The sequence below is a fragment of the Cupressus sempervirens genome, chromosome 6 (genome assembly GCF_028749045.1).
Source record: "Cupressus sempervirens isolate cs-2001-9-10 chromosome 6, ASM2874904v1, whole genome shotgun sequence".
Classification (NCBI taxonomy): Eukaryota; Viridiplantae; Streptophyta; class Pinopsida; order Cupressales; family Cupressaceae; genus Cupressus; species Cupressus sempervirens.
Window position 1 is genome coordinate 146,711,614 of NC_143123.1, and position 12,355 is coordinate 146,723,968.

The 12,355-nt window shown below is 29.7% G+C and overlaps 1 pseudogene; it reads left to right on the forward strand.

The window, feature by feature from the left end:
• The first annotated feature begins 256 nt into the window (after positions 1-256).
• Positions 257-12,355, forward strand: part of LOC149551652 (psbP-like protein 1, chloroplastic pseudogene) — a 32,867-nt pseudogene continuing 20,768 nt past the window's right edge.

Below are 12,355 nucleotides of genomic sequence, written 5' to 3' on the forward strand. Positions count from 1 at the left end.
GGTTAAAATTGGTAATTCCTATTTTAGCCCTAGTTCCATATCTCATCCTTGGAGTTTTGTCATGTTCATAGTTATTGAATACTTAACTTTGGATGGTCGCTTTACTAAGATATTTGGGTACCATTTTATGTTGGTAAACCATTCTAGGCATAGGGTAAGGCTTAATCTTCCCTTCTACCTTAGGCAATTGTTGGGTAATACAATTTTAGCTATTCAGAATGATCTTGGGGGTGACCATGCTTGTCATGAGGGCTTAATGGTTCTAGTTATGAAACTCCTCAAATCCAAAAAAGTGGACAGACCCCATTGTAGTAAGAAAACCCTGGAGTGTGAGACTAAGGGGAGTGAACAGGATGAGGGCTATGATGAGGATACTGAGGATGAGGTTGCAGAGATAGAGGTTAAGAAGAGGAAAAAGATTGATCCTAGGAGCTTGTCTAGGAAGAAAAGGAAGATTAAGGAGGTTGAATTTGAGATGGATACAAATTCTGAAGAGGAGTTGGAAGAGGGTAATGGGAAAAGTGGCATCGTTGGTATGGTTACTAGAAACAAGGGCAAGAATATGGACAAGTTTTTAAACATACCTTATGATGATGAACCTTTGATTAAGAGGATGGAGTGAAAAGGGGAGAATACACTTTCTCAAGAGAAGGCTGATATTAAAGTGCCTGAGGAGACTGATTATGAAAGAGACAATTTGGGTGGGGTTGAGATTACCTAAGTCATAACAAGGACAATGAAGTCCAAGGGATTTTAAAAGGGATCTTTGGTAATCTAGGGCTAATGAAGAAGGACATTAGTAGTTTGAAGTAGTAGATGCATGACATTTTCAGAGAGTTTGATCAGCTCAACAAAACTACTAGAGGGGAGAGAACTTTGGGACAACATATTGATAGACTTTTGGAGGTGATTAGTAATGTTGAAGGGGTTAAGAATCGTATGAACCATGTTCCACCCCTAGAAGCCAAGATCAGAGCTTTGGATTAGTTGAATAAAGATTTCTAGAAAAGCTTAGATGGCCTAGATAATAGATGGTTAATATGGAGAAGACGGTTAAGAAACTGGCTAATTAGAATTGTTCTATTCTAAAGATTGTGGTGGACAACATTAATACTCTTCTAAACAAATTTGAACAGGGGAAAAGGTCAAGGCTCCAAGGATATGAAAGATGACCATGGACCTAACAAGCATACTAGGGCTAATTCAAAAAAGATTGAGGTTGTCAAAGCCAAAGATATGGATGATTTGAAGGCCTCTACAGATAACATGAACATCCTTGCACACTAGGCAACCGATTTACTGAAGACCCTGTAGCTAGTTCTGTGTTATCTTTTTGCTTTCTTTTTGCTATTTTTTCCTGCTAGTTGTTTTATGGCTACATGTTTTAGCTAGTTCTATTCTTAGGTGATGATGCAAAGTTCTTCTAGGTTTTTCAACTATTGTTATTATGTTCCTATGTAAAGGTTTTGGGTCCTTTAAAACCTATTTTTACTTAATAAAAACAATTGATTTTTTTTTCCCAACGTAAATTTACTAAACATACATGTGGTGACCCCATCACGTTACGAAAGGGACCCTTTCAACTAATCTCAAAAATTAATGATGCATAGTTAACAAACCAATGAAGAGTGTGCACATGGCATTAGCCAACTCAACAGTACATGAGTCCCTCAATCATTTCCTTTCTATACACATATAAAAGAAGTCAACATGACATCAACTCACTGACCAAGGCCAACATTGACACCAAATGATATTCCACCAATTGCTTGGTCATTACACATTAGAATAATTTGCATCATTAGAAAATTGCATTCCATATATCAAAATCAAAAAATACAAAAACAATTGTTGTTAAATTTGTTTTTGTGGTCTTCAAATGATCAAACCAACAAAGATTATCTTGTAAAAAAACACATAAGTCTTCAATTGAGCTACTCAAGTGGTTGACAAACAACCTAAAGGAACCTTGGGAATGATCTCATCATTCATTCAAGAGAAGGAATTACATCTTTGTACCCTACTGTGACATTGTGCAAATACACACTCAATAATACACAAATTATACATGCAATGCACATTATTAGATTCATTCTTATTGATTAGAAAAAAGAGAGTTTTGAATGAGTCTTTCATAATCAATCATGATTTATCTTGGGAGAAAAGTCTCAAAAGGGTGTATATAAATTGCTCAACTCAACTAAGCCTAAGAGTGCACAATGTCCCACTATGACAATTCCATCTCTTTCAATGGCCTGCTTATCTTAGAGAATCAATAAATTATAATTTCATTACTTGATTCCTCCATTTATTTTGATTGATTACAAGGTGAGACACCTATATATGAGCAATATAGTCACAAAAAATTATTAACAGTTGTTATCATCTTAAGTGTATACTTATGTTTATTCTTATTTTTATATTTACCCTTCAAGATTGTATGATCATGCTCTAATACAAATTATAATGACCCCTAATAGGGACTTACTTAATTACTAATTTACACTTCAATAATAATTAATCTATATTTATATATAGCAATACTAATTCATATTCATATATCTAACAAGAGACACAAGCATCAAATTTCATGTCTTTTGCACAATATTTTTATGAGAAGGATATTGTGAAATGAGAACGCGTTGAAGGTGGAGTGAATTGTAATCTTCCCAATTAATTGTACATAATACCCCTCCTTTTCTATCATTGTAGACTTAGTTGTTAAAGTTCTATATGATTCTTCTATAGATGTGTTATCTCTTATTTAATATTTGAAATGCAATACTTTGATATGTTGAGTAATTTATTATGTCAGACTGTAACAATTTCCTTCTTGTAGTGACGTTGCTTTAATTTCTATCAATTAGTTAATGATATTACTTTTATGATGTTGTCATATGGTGTATCTTAGAAAGAAGTTTATTACATCCTTATCATGATGAGATGTTCATATTCGAATACAATGTTATTTATATTTAGGATTTAGTATTATACTTACCCATACTTGTACATGTATGGTGTGAGTATATTTTATATTTATGTTTAACATGTCAGATATGGTTGGGGAAGGGAGTCACAATGACCTGCTAGTTGAGATCTACACGATGTACCACTCTCCGTCATTGCATATTTAGCTTAGATATATATGCACATGTACATGCTCATCTTTTATATAGATTTGTAAGTATTAGATATTGACTTTCCTAAATTGCCAAGATGAGCATGCCTTATCGCAATAACTCAACCGAAAGAATGAGGAGATAATGTTCAAGTCCAATCCTAGCCATAACCTAATTACTTGTCCTGAGAAGGAGGGCATATATATGATTGTCTACCCTTTTTAAACTTATGAGTTTATCTTTACATGTGTTGTTTGATTTTGAGCTTTGGTTAATTTTGGTAATGTTATTTTAATGTGGATTTGGCTATGTGATTTATTTGGTAAATGATTTCGTTATAATATTTGGGTTAATTTTAGGTAAGAGCTTACAACACAATGGTAACTTGTAGCCTCTCATGTGTGAGGTCTTGGGATCGAGTCTACTCAAGCTTAACACATAAAATTAATTAGCTACAACAAATAATAATAACAAATCTAGGGTTCGGTCCATTATTGATAAAAAAATATTTGGGTTAATCTTATAATATTGAGGATTATTAAATATTATTTATTTTATAAAAAAATTAAAATATTAGTATATTTAATTAATTTAAAACTAATTAAATATGTGCTTTAATTAAAAATACTTAGTTTAGAGGTCTAGTTTGGAATTTTTTTTAAAGAGAAATTGAAATATAATGATATTTAATTAATTAGAAGTTAATTAAATATGTGCTTTAGTTTAAAAGATTTAATTTAAACGTCTAATTAAGAAGTTGGATAAAAAGAATTAAAAGATTAAGGATTTAATATTTATTTATTATAATTATTTAGTTATTAATAATTAAATTAGAGTTGTATTTAAATAATAAACTTTAATTGTTATTGTTAATTTAAATAATAAACTACACTTTAAATAGTCTTTGTACTAATTAATAAAGTGGAGAAAAAGTAGATAAATAAAAGAATATTTTAATTAAAAAGTTCTTTAAGTGTGCACGAAAGGATTAAACAATTAAAATATTAATATTTTTAATAAAGTTAGTGACTTTTAAAATATTGGAAAATAGAAACCCTAGTTAGGGTTATGATTCTTTATTAGAGGGTTTGTAGTTCATTTGAGGGACACATAGGTTTGGCGAGAAAAATTTAGAATTGGAGCAAAAGAATTGTTGAAAGTTTTGAAGAGTTTGGATTTGCACGCATTCACAGATTGTCTCATATTTTAGCAATGGTTTTAAGGTAGGGTTTGAAAATCCACTGTAGAATTTTATTGAAAGATCTGTCTACTCTGTGTCTTCTTAGGTGCTTGCATAATGCTTATTAATTTATTGTATTGATTTTTGAATAAAGAATTATATTATAGATTTTGAAAAGGAAAACTTATTAATCAAGAAAACTTGATTGAAGAAAACTATAATTTTTTAAAGAAAATAATTATGACTGTATTTAAACAAAAACTGTTTCTAATATAAGAAAAATTCGATTATAGAAAATTGGAAGAAAACAACAAATTGAACAACCAAGGTTTCAACTTTAAATTTGTCATTAGATCCATGTTATTATCATGAATATTCTAAATAAAGATAAATTTTTTTATTATATCTAAAATAATTTGTTATTGTAAAAGTAAAAGATTAATTGAGAGGAAAGCATGTTGTAACTAAACTTATACATGCATGTGAAAACAAATATGCTAAAGATAGAAAGCTAAGTATATTATAGTTGCATGATTTGAGAGGTCAAAGACATGTGAAAATACTAATTGCATGTTTACTTTTGTTTTATAAAAATATAATATAATTTTTTAGATTTATTTAAAAAAATAATGATTAATTATTAATTTCACAAATTAAAAAAATTTGATAAAAAAATATTATTTATTTAATTTGAAAATTAAATAAATAAATGCTACTTATTTTCTTACAAGTGAGTTTTTAATACGAATTCTTTTTAAAACTATTAGTGGGTTACAACTTGTTATATATTTATTAATGCAAGTGGAGTTACAAATTAATAAATATATAATTGTGACGTAGTTATATTTTAAGACAAGTTATAATGGAGTTCACTATATAATTATCTATTTATGAATATTTAATATTGTGAGAGAATTTGTAAATAACTTAATTATAATTATAATTTTGAGTTTGAATTATCTCTAGTTGCATGATGAATTAAAGGACAAGTAAATATTAATATTAAACTTAAATAGAAGTCATATTAATATTTAGTTCTTGTCGTAGGCAGGTAACTAATGCATCCAATGGATGCCACTTTTTCCTAATTGGGTGAGCCAAACAAGTAATAGAGTTTTGTGCAAGTATTGTTTTTATATAATGTTTATATTTGGCATTTAATTATTTATTGTTTAATTTTATTTTTATTTCCTTTAAGTTCTATGCTCCTTGAATGAACATTTAGTTTTTACAATTTTTTTCTGGAACTTTTCATTTGCCAATGCTTTTTTATTTTGTGTTTTTTGGAAGCAGTGGATAAGAATGAAGACTAAAAACTTGTGCCTAGGAAAAGACACTTTCTACCATTTTGTGAGTTGTGGTTTGTCAACTTTATGTGATATAGACAAGTGCATTCAGTGAGAATGGTCTTAGTTGAAAATAGGCAATAAAGTACTGCTTGAAAAGAGCAATTACTCAATGTCCCTTGCCAATGTTTGACACTTTATCCTTAAATTGTGTGGATTGATCTTATCACATTTATTGACGCTTGTAAAAGCTTGGGAAATGTCATTAAATTTTGAAAATCCATACTGTCAAACTTGAGTGACAGGCATTGATATTTGCCTATAAAGAGTAGGTAAGGGGTTGTCTGTATTTGTATCCATTTTTTGGTTACATGAGAATGAAGGTATTGTGACGTTAAATTTTCACAAAATCTTACTATTGCAATGTATGTCTCCATTCACACACATATCCATTTGTTTGACTGAACAGTAGACGTAGTAAATTAGACAATCTTTTGTTCAGTGCAAGATCCCTTGAATAATAGTTGAATTCGATACGATCATTCTCAATATCAGTGTTCATAAGTAAGAAATAGAGATATGAGTGTACGTGTATGGTTATCGAACTTAGAGAAATTTGTAGAGTGCTTCATTCTTCTCAGGTAAGCAAATCTTCCTTTACGCATTTTGATTACCAATTTCCTTAAAATCTCTGATTTTTTTTCATATGTTTGTCAACGCATTTGTTTTCTTTGAGGTGTGGGATGCTTTTTGTTTAGAAGCCTTTGTATTTCCCAAAACAACTTCATTTTCAAAAAATTACAGCCTCCTTTTGATCCACATGCATTTCCCCTACCAAAGTCTTCAATGTCAAATAGAGTTTCCAGCATTCACCATGTCGTAGGTTGGACTTGCTGAGTCAGGGAACACCCAGAAAAATCTTTTGTTGAATGAAAAGCGAAGAGTTCAAAACCTATTACTTGCAACAACTGGTTACTTTCTGCCCTTCTGTGATAAAGTTCAACCATTTTTTCGATGAGATATTTCGCTTTTGCACAACTTCTTCTCCAACCCCTCTCCTGAGCCATAAGGGTTTACAAAAGGTACCCATATGCACTCCTATATATATGAGCCTACCTGATTCTCCAACTCCAGTTATGAGTTGATTCCTTTTTTTCAGGGATAGATAATATTATGGGAAGGTTCCTTGTTTAAGACCTAAAAGTGATGGTCTGGTGAACTGTAATTTTACTTTGATCTAAATTGGGAATGGACAATTTGAGAGCTAAGTTACTATTTTTGCTCAACCCATGTCACATTCAACATTCAATTTGTTAGGCAAACCGTTTTAGTTCGGATTCGTGGGAAATTCACTAAACGACTATGGAACTCATGGCAAATTTGTTTGTGCCATTTTGGCTTTCTTCAATGCGAGCCCAGAAATACTTTACAAACCTGTGTGCAACCTACAATAAAATTATGCGATTTAGACTTTCTACCAAAGTTTTTAAACTTTTTTTCGGTTGTGTGAGCTCTAAAACCTTGATTTATTTTTATAAATGTCTTGATTGAATGAAATAGTAAAAATTTTAAAGATCATTTACATTTTTCTTTATCATTATAATCAATAGATGGGGCTACAAAGTAGATATCTTTACAATTTTAAATGGAATTAAAAAAAATATAACCATTTAACTACTTAAATGTTCTTTGTTCATCATTAGCCTTGGCAATGGTAGATGTTCAATATCAAAAAAGGTTTTCTCTGTTTAATCCAATCACGCATAGGTCCAAGTGTTCATAAAGATATTAATGACAACTATTGGAATCCTCCATTCATCATGCCTTCATCACTTCATTCATTATGTCGTCATACCCTGTTTCTCAAGGGAAAATATTATTTGAAATCACTTCATTTGTCATGCCTTTTATAAAAAAAAATGGGGCAAAATTGTGGCTTCTCCACATGATTCCTTCTATATTTATTCATTGCTTGGATTATGTATGAAATAAGATTTCTTGATAAATTACGATTCATATGTGCTTTTAAAAAAATGAAATAATGCATTTCTTTCTTTCGTAACGATTCAATTTTTTATAAGAAAACTTATTCAAATTTAAGAAATGTACATTTTTATCAAAGAAAATAAATTCTCTACACTTCATTTAGTAAAGTATTTACTAATCACAATTTTTTTTTGTGGTAGCATGTCTCCATGTAGAAATAAGTTCACGTGAAGTTGAATTTTATGTCCGATTATAATAAGTGGAAGCTATGTTTATATTTTGAAGTAGAAATGCATTTGTAGGGATTTTTTAAAATTAGAATAGAGAAATAGGTAGTGTTAAATATTAGTTAGTGTGTGTACGATTTTTTTATATTTTTTATTAGATTATCTGTGTTAAATACTATTTTTTATTCTTTATTTTTCTTTGTTCTATTCTCTTTTGGTTTTGTGATAGATCATGTAGTTTGAATTAAAATATTGAAGAAATATTCTTATATATAAATTTACTAAGAGAAGAACACTATGTTTTCATCCTATATATCCTAGGTCTAACAAGGATTTAATTAGGTATTATATAGTTTATTGAAATATATTCAAACATATTACCTCTTAGGGTGGATAAGATTATAAAATAGGTTTTCTTTAATATGCAAAGATCATTTCTTTCTTTTTTTAATGCTAAATATGCATATGTCAAGAAATTGTAGACCAATAAGAATATCAAACATCATAGTAGTACACTATTTGGAACACATATATAGTAGTAGTAGTTGTGACATTATATTATTCTATTTAAAATGTCATAGAAACCAACAATGCAAAGAAGATTGTTAGTTGGAGTTTTTTTTGTGTCTTATATTGTTCTACATTACTGTTATTTATTGTTTACATTAAATATTAAAAAATATAATTAAAAACTTGGAAAACATTTATGATTACGAGTCAGAAATGAGAAAATTCAACACTCCATGTACACATAGCTTGTTTGCTGATTGAAATAGTGATTGGTAATTGTATATGTGCTAATGTTGTTTGACATTTGATTAGGAAACAATGACATCAATGTCCATTTTGAAATATTTAACCATCTAAAGGAGCTTCAATACTACAATTCCCTATCTAATTTTCAAATAAACTCTGCCAGATTTTGGTTATTGACAATGTGTGATCACATTTATATTCCAAGTCTAGGTGGTGATTGGGATTGTCCCTTGAGTGGTGCAATGGAATTAGCACATTTGGATAATGTATTTGTTATAGAATGCCTAAATGTTGAGAAATCATTGCACATTGTTGTTGGTGAAATTGTTTTGCAAAATAAATATGGAACAATACATTGTTTCAAAATTCCTTACCAATTGCATGGATATTTTTGAAAATGAGGAAATTGTAAATCAACTAGCAAATGGAAATGTGAAGGACGACTTTAGACCTCTTGAAGAATACAATGCATATACTAATGCATATGTAATAGAGATGAGTAATGCACCCATAAGTGACTTGTTCTCCATTGAAACTTTAAGTTCTTGTGCTTTTACGACCTGTGTGTATAATTCCCTAAAAATGCTATCAAAATTGAGTGCGAATTCGTTGTGGATCATGCATTACATGTTCATCATTCCCTATTTTCTGAGCAAGATGTATTGAGGATTGAAAATGCTTGTGACGCAATGATATTCCTACAAATGCATATGTCTCCTCCTATTTTTTTACCAAATCAGGTATTCTTTAGTCCATGTCATTGACACATACTGCATAGGGGGTTTGAGGCTTTAAATGTTATGGGAGATTTGAATGTCATTGATCAACATTTGACAGATAAATATACACAACGAATGAGTTGTGTAGTGAAAAAAATTCTTGTAAATAGATGTAATGATATTAAAACTATGTATTGTCATCTTCTTGTAACAAGGTGGACATTTCAAGTTAGTTTTGTTTACTTCAATGTGTCTTCATATATAATTATAGTAAATGGCTCTAGACAATGACACATTTGAATTAAAATGTAAGCTTATTGCATGCAAGCAATAATAATTTGACAATAAATTTTGCAAACCATTTAAAAATATATATAAGGAAGGAAGACATTAATCAAGGATCTATTCTTTTATAGATGATGTCTAATTACTGATTAATATACGTTTTTATGCTAATAATGTTGTACTTCAATGATTGCTATGTATTGTCATATCTTGTACTGAATTTTTTAAATAATTGATTATTTCCATATTGCAAAAGGATTAAAAAAATCATTTATTGAAACTTTGGAAATCTTACATGGCTCATAATATTCAATGTTTTGGATTTCAGGAGCTATTGGAGTGTGTTAGGAGTACTTCAATTTTTCAATAGATCTAATATCATCAGTTGCAACAATTTGGAATGTTTCCATACCAACTTTTCCAAATACAAGTTCAATTTTCACCTACACCTATATTGATAAAGTAGCGATTACTGCATCTAAAATCAAAATTCAATTTCACTTCTACTGGTATTATTTTTTCTGGACATTTATGTTTTCCATTTTTGTATCTTCTCTTGTGAATGTTTATATCATTTATGAGATATATCAACATTTTTTGGATTTAATTTTACATTGTTTAGATCCTACCAAATATAGTCGCAAATGAAATTACAAAGAGAAACTCTAGTTGTTTGGGGAAAAAAAATATTTTCAAAGTAGTGTGCTTGTCAGCAATGATGAACACTTTGACATTAACAAAGCACACTATGACTCAATTAGTTTATAAGATTGTATAAAACATATTAATCTTTGTGTTTGATTATGCCGTGATATAATTCAAATGCATTTATAGTTTGTGGAATCTAAGTTGTTTGCAATGCATTGATATTCTTCCAAATGCTTATGTGTGTCATTCTAGTTTCACCATATGTACCCATTACATTCTTGAGCATAATGCATTATAGTTCTAAATGTATGTAAATAGTAACAATGCACAAACTCCTCCTGCATTGTCTTAGTCTTTATTGTACATTTGACTAAAAGTTGTACCATTTATGTATATAAACATACACGTTAATTAGATTCGTATTACTTTCCCATCAACAATATTTCCACAAAAGAATAACATTGAAGTTAAGATATATCTTAGAATTCATTGATGCTTTGAAAAATCTAAGAGATGTTGCTCATTGTCGACATGGTTTGTCTCTCCACACTGTTTCAGTATGATTACTCTGAATGCATTAGGTACAATAAACTACCCAATAGATCATCTCTTTGAGTGTCCACAATCTAGTGTCCTTGAAAAAATCCTACAACTTCCAAGTGAATGCTAGAGAAAAATATTGGAAAGATATTTTTATGACAACCATGTTGCAATGTTTCCATATAATGGATGGGAAAACATTGACCCAATACCATAGACCAATCAAATTTGTATACTATTTCAATTCATGACAAATGGAGAATTGATTTACCTAAAATATCTAGTACGGGTATATATGGAAGCTCATATCATATTTCATTGTCAAGATATTATAATTCATTTCCCTTACAGAAATCACACGGCAAAATATTTGACCAATATTTTCAATCCAACATGCAAAACATTATTTTGTCAGCTATCACATTTAGGGCTACTATTGAAGGTGAGACACTTGTATGCATAATAAATCTTCTCATATCAAATCCAACTCTTTCACTTAAATGGATTATAAGACATGACAATATAGAGCTTGTAGGACAATAGTATGATGATGAAACAAGTGTCCTAACAACTAAAACCATAAAGCACCACTACTCATATCAATATTTATTTGTATTTGTGAATAGTGATATGGCTCCTGGCCTTCATCTTGTACTAGATATTGGAAGATGATGCATCCTAAATGGATGAATTAACTATTACCACATGACAATTGCCAGAAGTAAATACGTTTGATATATAAGATAAGGCTCCATTTTTTCGTGGGCTGAAAAATTCTAGTGCAATATGTATATACTCATTTGCATCTCAATAATGTATGCATATCTAAGTTTAGCTAAGAATATCTTTTGCTACTACAAATTGGTAACAATTTCATCAATTGCACTTGATATGTATATAATCAATTAAGCTATAGAAATAGATTGTTCTACCATTTCTACAATGAGAACTAGTGATCAAAGAATCAATTTCATGTAATGTTTTCATTCCATGAGAATAAATTTCTATTCATTTTTGTTTGTCCTTGAGATTTCTGTTACCATTCTATAAGATCTCCAATCCCATAAGTTTATCTTGCAATTTTTGTTTCTCCTTGAGATTTTTGTTGCCATTCTATAAGATCTCCAATCCCATAAGTTTATCTTGCAAGGTAGTAAATGATAACAAGAAAATCTTGAAAAGTCTACAAAATAAACAAATCAGAACCACACAAAATAGACTAACATGCTTGTAAACATCATGTCTCATATGTTGTTAATCCAATTATATGAGAGCATATTATGAGTATAATCTTGTTAGTTTGGAAGGTAATGATCTTTTCTCAATACATAAATTTCTTCTATAGAAATCTCACAGTTTACGAATAATGTGTCTTTTGCATTGCCCAGTGGTGAGGACCATATGGGAATTATGAATGTAATGAAAAGGTCAACCTTTATAGATAGACTTGTGATGGATCTGATAGCAATTTTGTAATTTAAGATACTTGCAACAGTATCTTGTTCAAAACTAAAGCAAAAGCATCAAAGTTCTCTTCTACATAGAGTCGTAATCTTATCCATGTCTACTTTTGCATAATATTGTTCATGATTTTTCATTTACTTCTTTC